Source organism: Lonchura striata, chromosome 1A (genome assembly GCF_050655825.1).
Source record: "Lonchura striata isolate lonStrDom1 chromosome 1A, ASM5065582v1, whole genome shotgun sequence".
In the NCBI taxonomy this organism is placed as follows: domain Eukaryota; kingdom Metazoa; phylum Chordata; class Aves; order Passeriformes; family Estrildidae; genus Lonchura; species Lonchura striata.
In genome coordinates, this window is record NC_140741.1 from 14,294,648 (window position 1) to 14,315,931 (window position 21,284).

Genomic DNA, 21,284 nt, shown 5'->3' on the forward strand with positions numbered 1-21,284 from the left:
AGGCTTTCAACTTCAACACCTACACCTCAGGAGAACTTATCTAGAGCATCAATATTACAGGAAGAATTTAAGACTTAAATAAATAATTTCAGTCACCTCACAGGATCTGATCTTGCAGTTCACAGTACTCTGGAACAACTTTTCTCAAGTGTAAAAAGGAGGATGCCACTAATGATAACTGATACTGGGAGGTTAATATTGCTACAAGGGGAAAGATCAAAGACTCCTGGCCTGATCCTCAATTTTCTTCAACCCCTTTCATGTTTGCAACTAATTTTGATATTCTCAAACAAGTACCTAGACAAAATAGAAAAGACAATGGGGTTCTTCTAAATCAATAAGTATTTCATGAAGCAGAATTAAATTGCTGCTAATACAGAGCAGCAATTTCTTAGCAGCAATATTAATAATTTTGTAAGACTGAGAGTGGATGTCTTTCTTTGAACTGCCTTTTTTCTTACACCCCACATTCGGAGTTACTTTAGCCTCAGTAGAATAGAGAGACAATTTCAGCCTTCACACACAGTCCCCTTTTTAAAACTAAGCCTATTTTTTGCTGTTGCTTAAAGCTCCTCATGTGTAGTGAATGAACTGCCAGTGCAGTACATCTGAACAGAGCCCTCCAGGTTATTCCACAAAGTATTTACATCTATACATTTTAACATGACTTTCCTACACAGGGCTCATTTCTTAACACTGCTCATGGAAAGGTGAGCATCAGTTCACATTTCTACATCAGTCCTAGTGCAAAGCGAGAAATACATCACTTCCCTCAGCAGTTCTCTTAATAAACAGCTGGAGGGTGCAAACATTAAAGCACAAAGCCCTTCATCCCAGCCAGCCCACAGCAGGTCCCTGAGAAGCGCCTCTAAGAACATCCGTTCACTCTGGGGTGCTGAGGCTGCCCGGACAAGGCTGGCTATGCAGAGCTGCAAGCAGAGCTGCCTTGAACACCTTTCCTGGGCTGCTCCATCCACACATGGCATCCCACAGGCACGGCACAGAAAAAGCTGAAAGCAGTTGGCAAACAGCACCTACTTTCTCCAGGCGTACCCTTCTCCTGGCGGCTGCTGCACACCGCGGAGTCCCTGGGGAGGCGCAGGAGAGGAGCTGCTACCCGCCTCTGCCCACAGCTCCCCAAGTCCCACCCTGAGCAACGCAGGGGCCCTCCCTTTGGTCTGCCTTATATGGCTGCCCTTGGAAAAGGCACAGAAAGAATCGGGGACAGTTTGGATGATTTCAGAGAGAAGTTACTTCTGTTTCTTCCTGCTGACAAAACCAGCAATCACAAGCAACAGCTTAACTTCACTCCCAGTCTTTTTCTTATCTGCAGACACTTCATTGCAATGCATTGAAAGCAGCCTTTCTTTACTGCACATATTTAAACACTGAATTAGGTGATGCCTGTGGCAAGCTGGAGGCTCTGCATCTTCCTTTCATACTGGGAAAGTCTAAACAGCAGCTTCAGTTGCTCAGGGTTTTTCTATCAAAGTTTTGACAAAGCCAAAAGCAGCGCTTCATTGTTACATCAAGTACTAGAAAATCAGGGTTCCCTCATGTTGTTGCCCTTGTGAGCTCCAGGTCATTTTTTGTATTTATTTGGGAGGAAGAGAATCCCAAACATAACCATTCCAGCATCCAACTCCCCATTTCATTGTTGACCTTTCTAATCAGGAAGGAGAAAGTGAATACTGTTCTTTCTCTCCTTTCCTCCCTCTTGCAACAGAAATCAGACTGTTGTCTGCAATGCCAACAATCCAAATGTAAGCTTCCCACTTTTCCAGGGCCAGGAGTTTGAGAATGGAACAAAGGTACCCCTTTTACCCTATGGTTATCACCAGTGGGGGAATGCTGCCATTGCACATAATCTTCGCTTTTTATCATAATTGCTCATGGGGCTAAGGAATCTCTTTCCTTGGAAAGACTATTCCAGAAAGTTATTTCTTAGTTTCCTAGTTATATTTCCATACCACTGCAAAAACTCCAAAACAAAACAAAAGCCTAAACCCAAACCCTTTTAGTTCCTTTTGTCTTCTTGATACATGATACATGTAGTCTGATCTAAAAGCCAAGCCATCCCAGAACATTTTCTTTGGATGCTGTGTTGCTCAATTTACCCTGACACAGAATTGAATACATTATTCCACACACTACTTCAGGTGAGTGGTCATTGAGAACAGATACTTGACTGGAGCCACAAAAATCCTTCTCCAGGCTTTTGCTTCTTCCTGAAATCAATTAATACTGCATCAATTAATACTTTTATACTCTCTGTTCTATTAACTTTTCCAAACAGTAATTTGCTAAATAAAAAAAATTCCATCTCTCCTCACCTCTGACCTCTTGTGATTGTAATTACCCAAGCTCTACAAAACTAGCCAAAGTCTGGAGGGAAAAACAAACAAACAAACAAACAAAAACATTAAAAAAACCCCCAACAAACCAAACAAAAAAACCCCAACCAACAAACCAACCAACTAACCAGTAATTTTCATTTTAAGGTAAAAATAAATTTTCTTTGAGGGAATAGTAGTACCCAGCTTTACTACAAATGCAAAAACTCAACATAATAGTAGCAGGTTTGAAACCCCAGCAGAAAAGAAACCAGAGCACCTGACTCCTATTTCTTGGTTGAGGAAAAGATGATTTAATGACAAGATTTTAATAGACTGAGAGGTGGAAGACTTGAACTCATTCCTTCTCACACCTCCAAAAGCATTATGTTGCATCTTTGGGTCAAAAGCCCAAAAGGCAATCAGTCACCTCACTAATTTGTTACCTATATCAAAGGCATGTGCCGTGCTCCCGCCCCGGTTCCCTTTGTCTCAGCCCCGGCTAGCTCTTCTCTGGGGCGAGAGCACGGCAGCTGGCGCCCCACGTTGGGCGCCAGCTGCCGCGCTCCCGCCCCGGTTCCCTTTGTTTCAGCCCCGGCTAGCTCTTCTCTGGGGCGAGAGTGGGCGATGGAGGCACCCTCCGCCGCTCCCAGCTGGGGTTTGGAGAGTGCCTTTGTGGGTTCCGGGCAGCGCTAGCAAGCCTCGCGGTGGTAAATGAAGAGCGGATCCTGCTGGGGGCTAAGTCTGAGTTTATTGTAGCCCAACGGGGCCAAATGTCCTAAAACGATGCCAGCCAACAGGAACAAGCACAAGGTGCTTGCACTGGCTTATAAACTGTAAGGGAGGGGTATCCGACGACCAATGGGGATAGGGATAGGGGGTGGCTCCGGGATGGGGGGATATGGTGGGGTCCAATGGGGGAAGGATATGGGGGGAGTCCCAGGTCCTCGCCCAATCACCCGGTGCCCTGAGTAGAAGCTTCTGGATGGATGGGAAGGGGCACCGAGTGATAGACAAGGCACCCGGGGGGGGGTAAAATGCCTCTTTCAGGGTGATGGATAGATACTGGAAAGGCGGGAAGGGAGGACAAGGCGGGAAAACTGGGGATAAACCAAGTTGCACACGGGGGTACAAAGGAATAAACCGATACATAATATAGGGATAATAAAACATACAAATAACGCAACTCCACAGGCATGATTTCAGGGATGTTTAAATGCTGAAGTGTTCACTGGTAACTATAGATGCACACAGCATCCTGCAACTGTGTATATACAGGAGCATGAGTTCTGTGGCTGGGCTCACTTCATGTATTTAATTTTGGTGGGCCTGGTGCCACCCCTGTGCTCAGAGAGCACATCTTCCTCACCCTGACAGCACTACATTTAGCACTAGACTTGGGAATTTATAACCAGAAGTCCAGGATGGGAAGGCACAGAGAAATGTCTAGCTCTGAAATGTATTTTTGAGCCCCTTCTTGAGGAGGAGGCACTTCTCAGAGACAAACCTAAACACACCACCACTGGCACCACCCATCACTGTCTCCTCTGGGGGCTGTGTTTTAGAAGGAAAGTGTTAATGAGTCATGCAAGAGACAGATAATATGTAACCCTTAATGCTAGAAAATATCTTGAAGAGTAAATAATAGATGAGACTTGGAAAACATTCCTGCACCGCTCTGTCCATTCTGGATTCCATTCTCTGGATGTAAGCTCTCTGCATCAGTGCTCTTGAAGATCTGCTCTGGATCTGAAAGCTGCAGCACTGACAGCACTGACAGCCAGGAGCTGGACACTGCTGAATGCCGCTGGCCCTCTGGGCCAGCTGCGGGATCTTAACAGTGATCACACTGGGCCTCAAACCCAGCGAGTTGTGTGCCAGCTGGTGGTACCCAGCACGCCTTTAAAGGGGCAAAATTCCAGCCTTTGCTCTTTGATTCAGCTTCCCAGCCTGGTGGGCTCTTACAGGAACTGTAAACAAATGTAATTAAGAATCATGAAATGGAGCTTCAGCTCTGAGTTCACTTAACAATATCCCCTATACTTTTTATTTTTGAACTGTAATGGGGCAATATTTGAATTGCCAATCTGCTACACAGTTCAGTTGTCTGTGGAGCATTTGGCAGTCCATTTAATGTGCACCATGAACAACATTATTCTCCTCCACAAGGATATGCTAAATGTAAACTGAGATTATCATGACTTGTACACTGTGGTATTGGAAAGATGGTGCATGTCCAGATTGAGACTCTGGGCTTGCATTCTCTCCAAAAGTTTGCCAAGTGAAATGTGTTGTAGCATTTTACCACACAGGGAAAGATATGATGTGACAAATTGCCTTTTATGAGTGCTGGCAGTGCTTCATTATTTTTGTACTAACACAGATAGTCTACAAGGCTGCTTGACCCAGAGTAGTGTCTAAGAATTCCATAAATCTCTCATTTCAATGACAGAATGCCTGTAAGAAATTCACCTGACTCCTACACTTAAGGGTTTTTCCTCTCTGTTCAAACTAAAACTAAAACATTTTATTGGAAAAATGAACAGAAGATGCAAGTTCTTCAAGAAACGCCCAAACTTCTTAGCAGCCGTGATGTAGAAGAAAGTGTCAATCTCATAATATGAAGCATATAATGAATGTATAGATCACAGAATTATCATAAATGTATAAAACTTATACTAAATCATACAATAAGATTTAAACTATTGTTATTATGCTGACTCTAATAAACTCTATCTGCCTCATGGAAATAAAAAAAAATCCATTATTTCACATGATCATTAGAGGGGGAACTAGTAGCAACTTTCAGGTCAGGTTGTCTGCCTATTCCTACCACACCTGTCCCTTTCATTTCTTGAAAATTCATCAACATTCTAAGCAACTGAGCCTAAATTTTATCCTGAAAATCTCTAGTTCTGCTTTTGACTAGTTGGTTAAAAAGCTATTCAGCCACTTTTGACCATGCAGAGAGAGGAAAATAGGTAGCTCTTTGTCCTGGTTTGTAAGATAAGCTTGTATTCTATTTGCCATCTGTTGGAGGTTGGGCAGGTTTGTTATCTCTTCCAAGAACAATGGTTTGCTCCAAAGAGGTAATGGTTTGTTAATGGGCCATTGACTGACTCACTGCAGGGCTGGTAATGTAACACCATCCCATTGTGAGATGCTCCACCCGGAGGGGGAAGCCAAGCACTCTTTTATTGTATAAAGTGGTACCTTTTGGGAGACATAGCAGCTCTCTCTTTGCAGGATTTCCCAGAGAAGCAGCTCCTTCGGCAGGACTCCCGAGAGAAGCGGCCGGAGCAAGGTGAGGCAGCGGCAGCGGAGCTCAGAGGCGGCCCCGGCGCAGAGGAAGACCGGCCTCACTGCCACCAGATCTTCAGAGAAAACTATACCCTTCTAAAGATCACCACTTCAGCTGCAATTAATCAGCCACTGCAAGAGGAGCAGCTATCATTTCAACCGGACTGCTACCAACACCCCGAATCCTCAGGTTGTGGACTTTATCACTAGTTTTGTTTGTACCAATTGCATTTGCCTTTTTAAATTATTATCTAGTTTTCTCCTAGTAAAGAATTGTTACTCCCATTCCCATATCTTTGCCTGAGAGCCTTTTAATTTAAAAATCCTGGTAATTTGGAGGGAGGGGGTTTACCTTCTCCATTGCACAGGAGGCTTTTGCCCTCCTTCACAGACTCCTGTCTTGTCAAACCAAGACAGATTTTGGCGCCCGATGTGGGGCTCGAGGGCATTGAGACGGAAAAAGGATTAACAGTTCTTAAATAATTTGGTTTTTTGTTGTGTGTAGAAACATCTTAAGCATCACCATGTGGTCTAGTTTACCTTGGTTTGGGTGGCATGTGATCGTAGCTATACTTTTCTCATTTGCAGACCCTTATCTAAAAATGGGTCCTATAACTAAGGCTACTGTGTCTGTTATCAAGTTTGGCTTCTGGGTTAATTGGGTGGGGAGTTCATGGATCTTTAATTTCCTCTGGAAGGCAGGTACATGGATTCATAGCTATCACACACTAACTGTATGTTTTTGGGGTTACTTTAATAACAGTACCTACTGCGAGGAAATAGCACCTGGGGAAACTTTCTCCCAACCTTTTAACCATCTTTTTGAGTCTGCTCCACCAGTTCTCAAAGGGTTAAGATCCTCTCTAAGTGCTAATGATATCATACAATGGGTAGTGTTGCTGATAGGCCTGTTATATTTAGCACTCAGAGATAAGGGAAGATTAACCTGGATAATTACCCTCACACCTACACCAGAGGCTAGGTATGCTCCTGCAGAACCTGACACTGCCCCAGAGACTCGAGATGCTGCTGCTCCAGAGCCTGACCCTGCCCCACAGCCCACCTCAGAAATAAACCACCCAGACTGGGTGAGGGTTCTGGTTAAGGAGATACGAGAGATGCTGAAGGAGTGCATTTCCCCAGCTGGTGAGAAACCGGCCATTTGCCCTGAGGAGGGACAGTCTAATAGTACAGCTGTGGAACCCACAAATGTTACAACTGTCCAGTTTCCAGCTGAACCACAAAGGCAGTCACAGCCAGCAGCAGTTGCCCTGGTAGAAACAAGGAAGTCTAAGATAAAAGCAGAGCACCCTGCAGATAAGGGACAGAAATGGAGGAACCTCACAACCCACAGGGGAGCCAGAGATTGCTATCATCACTGAGTCCCTGACGTACGAAAGTCTTCGTAATCTGCATAAAGACATTGTGCGACGAGGGCGTGAGGCTTATACTACTTGGTTACTCCGGGTTTGGGATCTTATGGGTACAGGCGTGCAGCTGGACGGTGGTGAGGCAAGGAACTTGGGACCGTTGACCCAGGACTCGGGTATAAATCAGGTTTTTGTAAGGGAACCAGGGTCCCTTTCTCTCTGGGAGCGGCTCTTAATGAGTGTCAGGGAGAGGTTTGTCCACAGAGAGAGAATGCAGGAGCACCATCATAGAATGTGCTGGAAGACCCTCGAGGAAGGGATCCAACAGCTGAGGGAAGTGGCAGTATTGGAGGTACTCTTTGGGAGGGATGGACGACACAATAATGACCCCGACAAGGTCAGGTGTACAGGACAAATGCTGTGGAGTCTAGCAAATCTTGGGCCATCTCAATACACCACCTTCATTGCAACAATCAATGCTGACACCCACCGGGAGACAGTGGGTTCTGTTGCCAACAAACTTAGGAATTATGAGAGTATGATTAATGGCCCAATGCAGGCTCATATCTCAGCTGTGATTAAGGAGTTTAAAGAGGAGATGAGGGAGGAGATAAGGAAGGTTAATGCAGCACCCGTGAGAGTCACAGGCCCCAGAATCAGCACCCAACAATCCCCAGCTAGAGAGAGAGGGTACACCCCAAGGGCTAATCTGTGGTTCTTCCTGCGTGACCATGGGGAAGACATGGGGAAGTGGGATGGGAAACCCACTTCTGTCCTGGCAGCACAGGTTCGTCAACTCAAGGAGGGAAACTCTAACCGGGGGAGTTCCACCAAAGTGAAGGTAGCCTCAACCTCCCGTGACCAAGCTTGTGGGTACGATCTGTCAGACCCCCTTGAAGGGACCTCTAGTATGTATGCCCAGGAAAGGAATAATAACCAATGTTAGAGGGGCCCTGTCTCTAGCCAGGGAGAGGCACGGGAAAACTGGATCTTCTGGACAGTGTGGATCCGATGGCCTGGCACATCAGAGCCACAAAAATATGATGCTTTAGTTGATACTGGTGCACAGTGTACTCTGATACGATCGGGACATGTGGGGGCAGAGCCTGTTTCCATTGCTGGTGTGACAGGGGGATCACAACAATTGACTCTGGTGGAAGCTGAGGTAAGCCTGACTGGGAAGGAGTGGAAGAAACATCCTATAGTGACTGGCCCAGATGCTCCGTGTATCCTAGGCATAGACTTCCTCCGGAACGGCTATTACAAACACCCAAAGGGACTCAGGTGGGCTTTTGGAATAGCCGCTGTAGAGGCAGAAGACATTAAACAATTGGACACCTTGCCTGGACTGTCAGAAAACCCCTCTGCAGTAGGACTCCTAAGGGTGGAAGAACAACGCTTGCCAATTGCGACCTCGACAGTGCACCGCTGGCAGTATCGGACGGATCGAGATGCCGTGATCTCCATCCACAAAATGATTCGGGAGCTGGAGAGCCAAGGGGTGGTCAGCAAAACCCACTCACCCTTCAACAGCCCCATCTGGCCTGTGCACAAATCTGACAAAGAATGGAGATTGACTGTGGACTATCGTGGCTTAAATGAAGTGACTCCACCGCTGAGCGCTGCTGTACCGGATATGCTGGAACTCCAGTACGAGCTGGAGTCCAAGGCAGCAAAGTGGTATGCCACCATTGATATTGCTAATGCGTTTTTCTCCATTCCTCTGGCAGCAGAATGCAGGCCTCAGTTCGCTTTCACCTGGAGGGGCGTGCAGTACACCCAGAACCGACTGCCCCAGGGGTGGAAACACAGCCCCACCATCTGCCATGGACTGATCCAGGCTGCACTAGAAAAGGGTGAAGCTCCAGAACACCTGCAATACATTGATGACATCATTGTGTGGGGGAGCACAGTGGCAGAAGTGTTTGAGAAAGGTGAGATGATCATCCAGATACTACTGGAAGCTGGCTTCGCCATCAAGAAGAGCAAAGTCAAGGGACCTGCCCAAGAGATCCAGTCCCTGGGAGTGAAATGGCAAGACGGACAGCGCCAGATTCCCACTGAAGTCATCAACAAGATCACAGCTATGTCCCCACCAACCAGCAAAAAGGAAACACAAGCTTTCCTAGGTGCCATAGGTTTCTGGAGAATGCACATTCCCGAGTATAGCCAGATTGTGAGCCCTCTTTATCTGGTTACCCAAAAGAAGAATGATTTCCACTGGGGCCCTGAGCAGCAACAAGCCTTCACCCAGATCAAGCAGGAGATCGCTCATGCTGTAGCCCTTGGACCGGTCAGGACGGGACCAGAGGTCAAGAATGTGCTCTACTCTGCAGCCGGGAACCATGGGTTGTCCTGGAGCCTTTGGCAGAAAGTGCCTGGGGAGACTCGAGGCCGACCACTGGGATTCTGGAGCCGAAGTTACAGAGGGTCTGAAGCCAACTACACTCCCACAGAGAAGGAAATCTTGGCTGCCTTTGAAGGAATTCAAGCCGCCTCGGAGGTAATTGGCACAGAAGTACAACTCCTCCTGGCACCCCGACTGCCGGTGCTGGGGTGGATGTTTAAAGGAAAGGTTCCTACTACCCACCATGCCACTGACGCCACATGGAGCAAATGGATTGCCCTCATCACTCAACGCGCCCGTATTAGAAACCTAAATCGCCCTGAGATTTTGGAGATAATTACGAACTGGCCAGAAGATGAAAACTTTGGTCTCACTGATGATGAGGAGCAAGTACAAGTGGCAAGGGCTGAAGAGGCTCCACCATACAACCAACTACCAGCAGAGGAGACCTGCTACGCTTTTTTCACTGACGATTCCTGTCGCATTGTAGGGATGAACCGGAAGTGGAAAGCAGCCGTATGGAGCCCCACACGCCAAGTTGCACAAGCTACTGAAGGAGAAGGTGGATCAAGCCAACTTGCTGAGCTCAAGGCCGTTCAGCTGGCTCTGGACATTGCTGAAAGGGAGAAGTGGCCAAAGCTCTACCTTTATACTGATTTGTGGATGGTAGCCAATGCTCTGTGGGGCTGGCTGGGAAGGTGGAGGAAGGCCAACTGGCAACGTAGAGGAAAGCCAATCTGGGCTGCTGATATATGGAAAGACATTGCCTCTCGGGTGGAAAAGCTAATGGTGAAAGTCCGTCACATAGATGCTCATGTCCCCAAAAGTCGGGCTAATGAGGAGCACCAAAACAACGAGCAGGTAGATCAGGCAGCAAAAATAGAGGTGTCAAAGATAGACTTAGATTGGCACCATAAGGGGGAGTTGTTCCTGGCTCGATGGGCTCATGATGCCTCAGGTCATCAGGGCAGAGATGCCACCTACAAGTGGGCACGAGACCGAGGGGTGGATCTAACCATGGACAGTGTTTCCCAGGTTATCCATGACTGTGAGACGTGTGCTGCCATCAAACAGGCCAAGAGAGTGAAGCCCAAATGGTATAGTGGGCAGTGGTCCAAGTACAAGTATGGGGAGGCCTGGCAGATTGACTACATCACACTGCCCCAGACACGCCAAGACAAGCACTACGTGCTGACCATGGTAGAAGCCACCACTGGATGGCTGGAGACTTTCCCTGTACCTCATGCCACTGCCCGGAACACCATCTTAAGCTTAGAAAAGCAAGTCCTGTGGAGACACGGCACACCTGAGAGAATTGAGTCTGACAATGGCACCCATTTCAAGAACAGCCTTATCAACACCTGGGCCAGAGAACATGGTATCGAATGGATATATCATATTCCCTATCATGCTCCAGCTGCCGGCAAAGTTGAACGGTGCAACGGACTCCTTAAGACTACCCTAAAGGCACTTGGTGGGGGAACATTTAGAAACTGGGAAATTAACCTGGCAAAAGCAACCTGGATGGTCAACACCTGAGGGTCTGTCAATCGAGCTGGCCCTGCCCAGTCAGAACCCTTACACAGAGTAGATGGAGATAAGGTCCCTGTAGTACATATGGAAGGTATTTTAGGGAAAACTGTTTGGATTAATCCCACCTCAGGCAAAGACCAACCCATTTGTGGGATTGTCTTCGCTCAAGGACCTGGTTACACTTGGTGGGTAATGCAGAAAGATGGGGAGACCCACTGTGTACCACAGGGAAACTTGGTCTTAAGTGAGAACTGGGTGTAAGATTTCATTGTGTGCAGATAGAAATAGAATAAGGGGTGGATAATGTCCTGGTTTGTAAGATAAGCTTGTATTCTATTTGCCATCTGTTGGAGGTTGGGCAGGTTTGTTATCTCTTCCAAGAACAATAGTTTGCTCCAAAGAGGTAATGGTTTGTTAATGGGCCATTGACTGACTCACTGCAGGGCTGGTAATGTAACACCATCCCATTGTGAGATGCTCCACCCGGAGGGGGAAGCCAAGCACTCTTTTATTGTATAAAGTGGTACCTTTTGGGAGACAGAGCGGCTCTCTCTTTGTGGGATTTCCCAGAGAAGCAGCTCCTTCGGCAGGACTCCAGAGAGAAGCGGCCGGAGCAAGGTGAGGCGGCGGCAGCGGAGCTCAGAGGCGGCCCCGGCGCAGAGGAAGACCGGCCCAACTGCCACCAGATCTTCAGAGAAAACTATACCCTTCCAAAGATCACCACTTCAGCTGCAATTCATCAGCCACTGCAAGAGGAGCAGCTATCATTTCAACCAGACTGCTACCAACACCCTGACTCCTCAGGTTGTAGACTTTATCACTAGTTTTGTTTGTACCAATTGCATTTGCCTTTTTAAATTATTATCTAGTTTTCTCCTAGTAAAGAATTGTTACTCCCATTCCCATATCTTTGCCTGAGAGCCTTTTAATTTAAAAATCCTGGTAATTTGGAGGGGGTTTACCTTCTCCATTGCACAGGAGGCTTTTGCCCTCCTTCACAGACTCCTGTCTTGTCAAACCAAGACAGATTTTAAAATAAACCTCACTGATAACTGGTATCCATAACCATCCCAAAACAAAACCAACGAAGTACAACAGCTTGTGTACTGGAACCATACTCTGAGGATGTATCCCTTTCCAAAGGATATTCAGTGGTACTCATAGGATTCAGCACTCTTGAGAGAGCAAAGAGACCCTGTCCAAAAACCCCCTGCCCTGCCCCAGACCCCCACCCACCCAAAAATCACATCTCACCACTATTACAGTGGTGAGGGACTTCAATTCCTGTTAACTCTCATTTTTATGAGCCCTGATGAGTCCACAGCCATCCAACACACATCTCCTAAGAAAAACCCACATTTTTAATTTCAGCAGGGATTTCAAGTATTCAGCTTATCTTTGTGTGTGTGCGTGTGTGTGCGTGTGTGTGCACGTGTATGTGAAAAATCTCAGATAAGCAAATCACTTGCATGGCTTAACTATTATTCCACAGTAGTTCAGGCCCATGAAAAATATACATACTTTGTGCCTCAGTCTCTTAGCTTGGTATCGTTGCTATTTTAGGTTGTCTCTCACAACAAGGAGGGGGGAAGATGAAAGCTGAAGAACCAGGTGAAAGAACTGACAAAGAAATGTGTTTTCCTCTGCTGCTGGGAAAAGGTTTGATTCCATGACTTTTGCACCATAGTTCAGCAAAGTTTCAAGAGTGCTAATTTCTATTGGACAAATGCCAGCATCACAGGGTCCTGATCCTGCTTGCTACTTTAGGCACTCTGGGAAATCAAACAATAATTACAATGCACTCAATGAGAGTAATTTTAATAATGATGCACCCAAATTTCATGTTCTCATGTTATTCCACCTGGACAATCTTGGTGTGCAGTTTAAGTGCTCTTCACTAGGCCAGCAGAATTCTTTCATAATAAATCATAGCATAGCTTTATATAAGTCCACAGCATTTTCAATATCCAGATATTAATAAAACAGATGAACTAAAATAAATTGCTACCATGTAGAGCAAAGTATCCTTATGTTGCACTAAAGGAAGACAAAATTACTTCATGAAATAGGTTTCCTATGGTCACTGCTGAAGAGGTAACCAGATAGGAGCCACAGAGAACCTTCAAATAATAAGAGACAATATAAATTCTTGCACAGTTAACATCAGCTGTTACTTGATTCCTTTCTTTAATTATATTAAGTGTCCCAGCATTGTTTGATTGGGTTTGTTTAAATCATTAGTGATGCACTGGAGGAAAAGAATACTGGTATTGGTTCTAGGGTTGTAACAGAATACCATGAAAAGTGGGTGCTTATTTCAAATATATCTGAAAAGATTGATCAAATAGAACTATTGCTTCAGGAGAGACTCTTTACATAGGAGCTGTGTGTTATAACTGAAGAGGCAGCTTGAAAAGATGACAGTGATCCCTTCAGAGTAAGTGCAGTTGGGCATTTTTACATTTACATATAAGAGTTTAAAACAGTCATCTATGACATTTTATTAATTTTATCTAAAGTTTCCACAAAGTGTCTTTTTTGTGAGCTGTGGGCTCTTTTATATAACCTTCAATTGATTACCAAGCTGATATTAAAGAGCAGTAAACTGAACTTGAAATTATTAATGTACCAGGTCTACTTTACTTTCTTTTACAGCTAAGCTGGAGCCTTGGGCAGTAACTCTTCTGAAATTATTCACCTCATGCTCAAAGTGGAGCATATTTTCTAATTTCTTACTTCTATCGCCTGTAATTTTTTGAGAGAGCTGTCTATTGCTTTCTCTGGCAGTTCTAAACCCCTCGCTGATTCCAGAGCACATAACATGCAGAAAGTCAGGCTTAGTGTGTTCTGCAGAGATTTAAAGAGCACAAGCACAAAGGCTGGCCAAGGGTTTTGCCACTGCATTCCAAGCAATCCCAATAAGCCAAGCTGACTTAGCTCTCCTACACAAAGAAGGACGGGGAGCTCCCTGGTGAGTACCACCCCACCACTCTGAGTGCCCAGAATGTCAACCAGGACATTTCCAGCAGAGAAGCAGATCCTACATTCTTCCCAGAATCAACACAATCAGCTAGATATGATGAGCTCAGCAAAGACACTTGGCATCTGAGGCATTTCAGTTTTTGGAAATCTGGGACTGTCTTTAGCTTGGCAGAATCCAGGAAATCTAAATAAAGGTATCTGGGATAAGATCTGCTTAAAATTTGTTGTAGAAAAGAAGCCTTGGAAGTAAAGATTGTGGAAAAATGGAATGAGCTTGAGAGCTATGTGCTCTAGCAACTAGAACATCCCATAAATGTTTCTTTAAAAGCACCCTCCCAAAGCTGGAGGGTGTTCTTTTGATGTTCATCAGGAGTAAAATCTACCAAATGCAGCAGTGTGCTGAACATAGATCACTCTACTGAAAGCTGACTTGTAAACAATAATTGTGACTTACTGGGTTCTTTCTAAGAAGACCAGGAAAATTTGGAGAGGATTTTAAAAGAAATCAATAATTTTTGATACTGCAACCCAAGATGTGCAAGTGACCCACACTGAAGTCATGAAACAGGAACTCAAAGCTAACATATAACACCTTCAGCTGATCTTGTTCTGGGACTGGCATTACATGCTTTCAACAACAAAAGGTCTCTTCTTATGTTACCGTAATGTGGAAAATAAGATAAAATTCTGAGTGGTTTCTAAGTAAGAATGTTCTAGTGAAAATATACAGCAGTACTTCAGAAGTTCAGTAAGACTGGCTTAAGGCATTGTTGAGTATTTCAAACTGATTTGCAAAGTGTCGTCCTGAGTATGTATAGGAGCAGAGGGGTGTAGAAATACACAGCGTTTCTCTTGGCTTTGACAATGACTCCTCATCATGAGGGCAATGGGGTATATCTGACACATATGCTGAAAATGAGGATGCAAATATTCACTCCTTTTTAATTGGAAAAACAATTATTATTTATAAGAGATACTTATGAATGCATTATATAATATTCAGTGTCATTTTATATCCCATGTCTGCAGCTTGTATACACTCTAGAGGTGTGTTCATGCACCTTACTACTGCACCTTACTACTGCTAACAATTCAATTTTTAGTTCAGGATGTAAAATCCTCAATTTTCAGGTTCAGGACAGATTCAACTTTTTTTGGATGCTCAAGCCCAAATACTCACTCAGATGCCTCGCTGTCTTTGATCACTGGACATGTTCATTTCAGAATTAACTTTGAGAATACAAAGATTTACATAATTTAAATAATTAGTCTTAGCTTTGAACATTTATCAGACACTGCTACAAAATATCCATCATCTATTTCCTTGTCCTTTTTCCATCAGCTGTTAACAAAGGACGGACATTCCATTCCTCAAAATCTGTAAAATTACCAAAAATCTTGTGGAAATCAGTAATTGCAAAGTTTATACTTTAATTAGCATTAGTAATAATTCACTGTCCATCATTCATAATGCATTCTGACCAATAATTGTGCTAAAGAGGATGAAGTCATTGTGAGATACTGTATTAGTAATGAAAATATTACAGCCCTGTTGTAATAAGAAACAAACAGATTAAAACCAGAACTCCTGGTCACAGTCAGGGGCACAAGCATATTGCTACCAAAAAAACCAATTATCATCTGCATAAACATGTCCTGAGGCACAGGAGAAAAAGATGAAATTTAAGAAAAGCAGCACTACCTAGTCCAGATTTACACATGACAGTGTCACCATCTTGTTTCCATGGGGAAAATATTACCAGGGATGAATCCACTTGTGTTTGCCCGAAAAAATCTACTGAGTTTGTTTTACAGAGGTTGTTGAAAGAGCCTTGTCCTGTTTTGGGGAGACAAACAGCATGCAGTAACTGAGAAATTGTATTTTCAGTTGTGAGGGGAGAAAACTGACTTGGAGGAGACCAAGGGGAGCCCTCAGTAGAATCTGCAGCTTCCTCCCAAGGGACAGCAGAGGGGCAGATCCGCTCTCTGGGACCAGGGACAGGACCCGAGGCAATGGCTGGAGCTGGGTCAGGGGAGGCTTAGGTTGGATATCAGGGAAAGGCTCCCCAGGGATTGGTCACAGCCCCAAGGCTGCCAGTGCTCCAGGGGTGTTTGGACAACACTCTCAGGAACAGGGTGGGATTTTTGGGGTCTCTGTGCAGGGCCAGGGCTTCCTTCCAAGCCAGGATATTCCAAAACTCCATTCAATGGAATAATGGCTCTGTGGCTCCATAGTCACACACTGGAACAGGCAGAGCCTGAGCTCATCCATTGGGGCCTGTGTGGAGGAGGAGTCCTAAGCTGTGAGTTGGAAATTTGTCCAGGAACCCCTTCTGCAATCAAACCCTGCTGAAACAATCTGCTGTAACTTTTCCAGGAGGTTATTCCCAAAGAGAAATGTAGGCACAGGAAGACTGGAAGGAGACAGAGTCCTAGAATTGTTTAGGTTAGAAAAGATCCCTCAGATGATCCAGTCAAGCCATTAACTCAACACCACCCTGGCCACCAGACCAATGAGGCCTGAAAAAGATGGACAAGCTCAGTGCAGGAATATGCCCAGGGACATACTGGAAGGAAGCCTAGCTGGCTTTGGGTGGATTTAGGCACTTATACACTATGGCCCATCCTTTACAGGGATTGTAACAATCAGTATTTCTTTCTTTCCCTTTTCTCCCTAAAGACAGAGAGTGTAAGGACTCTTGTAGATTCCAGGAAAGGAGTTCCCTGAAGCAGAAGGTAAAAACTGAAATAAAATAGAACAAATGCATCAAACCCAAGCCATTAAATAATACAGACCATTTATTCTTTTCTACCCAAGGAGCTGGTATAAAATATGCACCTATTTATTGCTTCAAAAGACTAAAATATCCTCCTTCTTCTGGGGAAACATAGCACCCCCACAGCTCATCCATTCCTTTTCAAAGTAATGAAACCCTCTTGGCAAATGTATTTGTGGGATTGGATTCACCAGGCCTGGCAAGCTCATGCTCCTTGACTTCTCTAAAAACTCTTAAAAGCATCACAGGTGGAGTCTTTGTGAGGCTGGGCTGGTGCTGGGATATCCCAGCACCAGCTGGGATAATGTGATTATTTTCAGCTGTCCTGGAACTGGTGGTAATAGTGTAGATGTTGCTTCTAGGGATTTCCACATGCAACAAATTTGTTGCATCCCTCTTCTGAAGTTTGCATTATAGATGTAGAAGAGGGTTGGCTTAGAGGCTGAGGAACTGAAAGAGATCCAGGTGATGGCCAGGAAAAGCAAGGAGCTCTTTCTGTAGTCTGTTTCCTGTGGGTGCCACAACTGTACCATGAAGAAGGAAGGCAGAACAGAAGAAAATCCAAGACAAAGATGAAGAATATCTTGACAGTTTTCACTTTTCTTCTTGAGACAAGATTCATTGTCCTCCTGCCACCTGTGTCCTCAGTGCCACTTCTCCAAATGCAGGTGAAGAGCTTCTGGTAGCAGTGGATAATGAGGAGTGATGGGATCAAAAGCAACAGCACTGAGAGGTGGATGACACCAGAGGCAGCTCCTAGGCAAGAACTGGGGAGGAAAAAGTTGCAGTGGTGGTCACTTCTGGAGCCACAGAGAAAATAGGCTGGTGATGCAAACAGAGCACCACAGAGCCAAGAGACCAGAGTCATTCTCTTGGCTTTTTCCTTGGAAACCCTTAAATTCAAGGGATGTATGAGAGTGTAGAATCGATCCACACTGATGGCGAGGAGCACGTAGATCTGGACCCCAGGTGTGAGGTACTGGATGTACCTGACCAGCCGGCACACCCCGCTGCCCAGCATCCACCGCCCGGAGCTCAGCTGCAGCAGCAGGAAGGGTGCACTCCCCATACTGCTTATGAGGTCAGCAGAGGCCATGGACACTACAAAATAGTTGGTGGCGGACTGCGTCCTCCTGCTCCTGTGAATCACTAAGCAAACGAGGAAGTTTCCCAAGACAGAGATCAGCCACAGCACTCCCCAAGCCACGCTGGCAGCTGCGATTTCCCCGGGCCTCAGCCCATATTCTACCAGAGAGTGGTTCCTGCTGGGGCCGGCTCCCAGGGCTGGAGGTTCTGCCATGTCGTAGCCAGCAGGAGGGGAGGAGGCTTTGGGGCTGCTCATGTTCTGCAGCAGGAGCAAGGTAAGGAGAACAGGACCACTGCTGTTATCCATGCTGTGAGAAAACTCGGCTAAATCTTTTGCTCAGGCTGCAGACAGAAAGAAGTTTCTGTTGAACAACTCTGTGTGAAAAGCCCAAACTAATCAATAAAAGATAACTCTTAAGTAGTCTCCGTACTCCTTAGAGCGGTAGATTTCAGAGAAAAGGGTCAGAAATAGATAGTGACACTATATGGTATGGCAGAGAACATTAAGTTTCATGCAGATTTTTAGGAATGTCCTGACTATTTCAGACAGGCATTTATGTCTACAGAAAGATGAGTGTCCCATTCAGAGCTGGAGACTGAGATGCCATGTCACTAGTTCAGGTGAGCTGCAAACTGAATGAGCAGAACGTGCCCCACTGATCCCAGAAATGAGCTGTACTTCCTGTTGTCCACGGAAGTGTCAGAAAAGCAGACCAAGAGGATCCCTGTACCCTTGACTTGACCTTGAGCTTTGAAGCAGAAGCAAAATACTGAGGGAGGAAGTCAGTTTCTTCAGACAGATGAGATGAGAGGTTGAGGGAGGGATGGGGCAGCTTTTAGAGTTCCAGCAGTGGACCCTCAGCTTGTCTTGTCAGCACTCTCAATACATGTGGCTGCAGTCAGCTGCTGTGCATCTCTGTGCTCTGGAGAAAATCCAGGGAGATGGGGAATGTCCTTACCTTGGTCAGCGGCCTTCCACCAAGGCAGCAGCAAGGCTGACCCTTCACAGCAGGACCAGCCCAAAGGTTCTGCAGGTCTACGGGTGACCCAAGCAACAACTGAAGGACTGCCAGAAGCAACTGACACCAACAGTCAACCAAGAACCTCTGCCCCCGATTTTGTAACAGAGCTCTACAAGCTGAGAACTGCTGTGGCCCAAGTGCAGGACCCAGCACTGGGCCTTGCTGAACCTCATCCCATGCAGCCTGTCCCTCTGCAGAGCCTTCCTACCCTCCTGCAGATCAACAACACTGGCACAAATCGGTGTCATCTGCTGGCTGCCCAGTGGGGCACTCGGCACTCTCAGCCATGGTCATCGATAAGAGTATCAGACACGACTGGCATCGCCCAGCTCTGGAAGGACAATCACCTTAGGATGACACATTTTCCATAATAACATATTCCTGGATAAGCATATGAGCAGCCAAACTCTGTTCCTCTCCAATGCTCAGTAACTGGGATTTTATGAACTGGTTCACACTTTGAGAGTTTCAGAACTTTAACACACATTGTCTTGCCTGCCACCCCACATTCAAGCCCTTCACGAAACAGAGTTTTCAATTCCATACTGGTTTTATTCCCCCTCCTCCTGATTTATCCCAAGGCAGGAAGATGCCAAGTTCATCTTCCTAAGCATCTCTGAAATCAAATGCGGTGGAAAGTTGGAAAGGGCTTGGTAGCCAAATGGGAGAGGCTTTCTGTTAAAAATTCCTCTACAAATCAGCACCAAGTTTTACTGTTAGAGAGCATTGAAATTCCTGGGATCTTGAAGGCACTAACACTGATTGCAGGTCAGTGCTGGCCACGGTGTCACCAGCAGAGCAAAGAGCTCATCAGCTCAGACAGACGTGGATTTCCTCCCACTAAAATCAGCAGGTGGTGAATGCAAGGGAATGTGTTGCTTTCCAAATTTTGTAAAATATTATTAAATATAAATGCCTCCTCTGGAATATGGCCATTGAGACAAGATGTTGGACTCTGGTTTGGTTGTGCTGCAGCAGAGAGGAAAATTCAACTACTAGTTTATCACTGAAAAGTCCAGTTTAAAAGCAGGAAAGCGAAGCAAATGGAGCAAGAAGTCAATTTTCCAGTTAAGAAAAACATTCAGAGGTATTCAATTCTCCTTATTCCATATGTTTGTCAATGTTTTGATTTCCTAGATATAAACAAATCACATAGTCCTTTTTGTTTACATGTTTTTCTTAGATTTTTTTTCTCCTGTCCTTCAGGATGATATACTGGTATACTTTACAAAAAATAAATATATCATGGATAAAATTGTGCATATCTTTTTCAACTAGACTTGGAAATCTGGGCAGTTTACTGGGACCACCTGTGCTACCAACAGTTTTGTTTCCCTATCAGGATTTATCTTGTGGCTAAAACATTAGGAGAGCTGAAAGGAGCTTTCCCTTGAAAAGGAGGTTCCACGCTGTGTTCCAGAGGAAACTCTCTATGTGCCTGATGGTATTTCACTTCATTCTTAGTGAGTTATAAGGCCCCAGCTCTGAGCAGTATCTATGTCTTTAATACAAGACTTTCCAGGCAGCTATTAGATTGTTTAAATTTTAAGCTCTTTTACTATGAAATATGAGTCAAAACCTTGAGTCTCTTTTGCAGTGTATTTGCTAGAGAAGTCACAGTCCATTGCCATTCAGATGAGGTGTTTAGTATGTCTCAGATGTAGCCCAGCACAATTCAATTTGTTCTGCATCAAAAAAAAGGCTTGAAGGATCTTGTGGGAAGAGGTGAATGTGAGAGACAGGAAGTTCTGGTTGAGCAGCATGAAGGAAAGATTAATGCCATCAAACCTTTAGCAGAAGGTTTTGATTACTAGTTTTAATTAATACACAGTTTTTGCAGGACTGTGTTCTATCCTATCAAATTTTATTGGCTGTCATGTATCAATTTACAGCTACACTGACTTTTCTTCATTAGTTCTGTCTAGCTCTCCTGTTCTGAACTGTATTGTTTAGCTTTATTCACCCGTCCTCCTTCCCTTCGGTTGGGGGGGGGGGAAGTAAATTTCCCGAAGGCGATTGAGAGGAGAAGTTGTTTTAACTTGTGAGGGGGAAAAAGACTTGACTTGCAGGAGACTGAGGGGGCCCTTCACGGCCATCTGCTGCTTCCTCATGACGGGAAGCAGAGGGGCAGCTCCCGTCCCTGCTCTCTGTGACCAGGAGCAGGACTTGGAGAATGGCCTGGAGCTGTGTCAGAGGAGGGCTAGGCTGGATATCAGAAAAGGTTCTTTCCCCAGATGGTGTCGGACACTGCCCAGGCTCCCCAGGGAGCGGTCATGGCCCCAAGGCCGCCAGAGCTCCGGGCGCGTTTGGACAGCGCTCTCAGGGATGCACAGAGGAGACTGTCGGAGTGTCTGTGCAGAGTCAGGACACGTTTCCAACCCGGGATATTCCAAGCTCAGGGCCCCACAGCAGCAGGAGAAGCTTGCCGGGACAGACCAGGGCTGCATGAGGGCGGCGCCGCCGCCTTCCCCCGAGCGGGGCCGGGCCCGAGCCGGCCGCCGTCGCGCCGGGCGGGGCCGCGGGAGGAGCGCGGC

The 21,284-nt window shown here is 45.7% G+C and overlaps 1 long non-coding RNA gene and 1 pseudogene across 1 annotated transcript in view; both read right to left on the reverse strand.

The window, feature by feature from the left end:
- The window catches only part of LOC146763388 (uncharacterized), a 29,343-nt gene extending 26,564 nt beyond the window's left edge, over nucleotides 1-2,779 (reverse strand). Inside the window, exon 1 of the long non-coding RNA XR_014952006.1 lies at nucleotides 1,039-2,779. This is a non-coding gene — a long non-coding RNA (uncharacterized LOC146763388). The remainder of the gene's footprint in view (nucleotides 1-1,038) is intronic.
- An 8,402-nt stretch (nucleotides 2,780-11,181) lies between these two features.
- LOC110472977 (putative G protein-coupled receptor 19) lies at nucleotides 11,182-21,257 on the reverse strand (annotated as a pseudogene).
- Nucleotides 21,258-21,284: the final 27 nt, after the last annotated feature.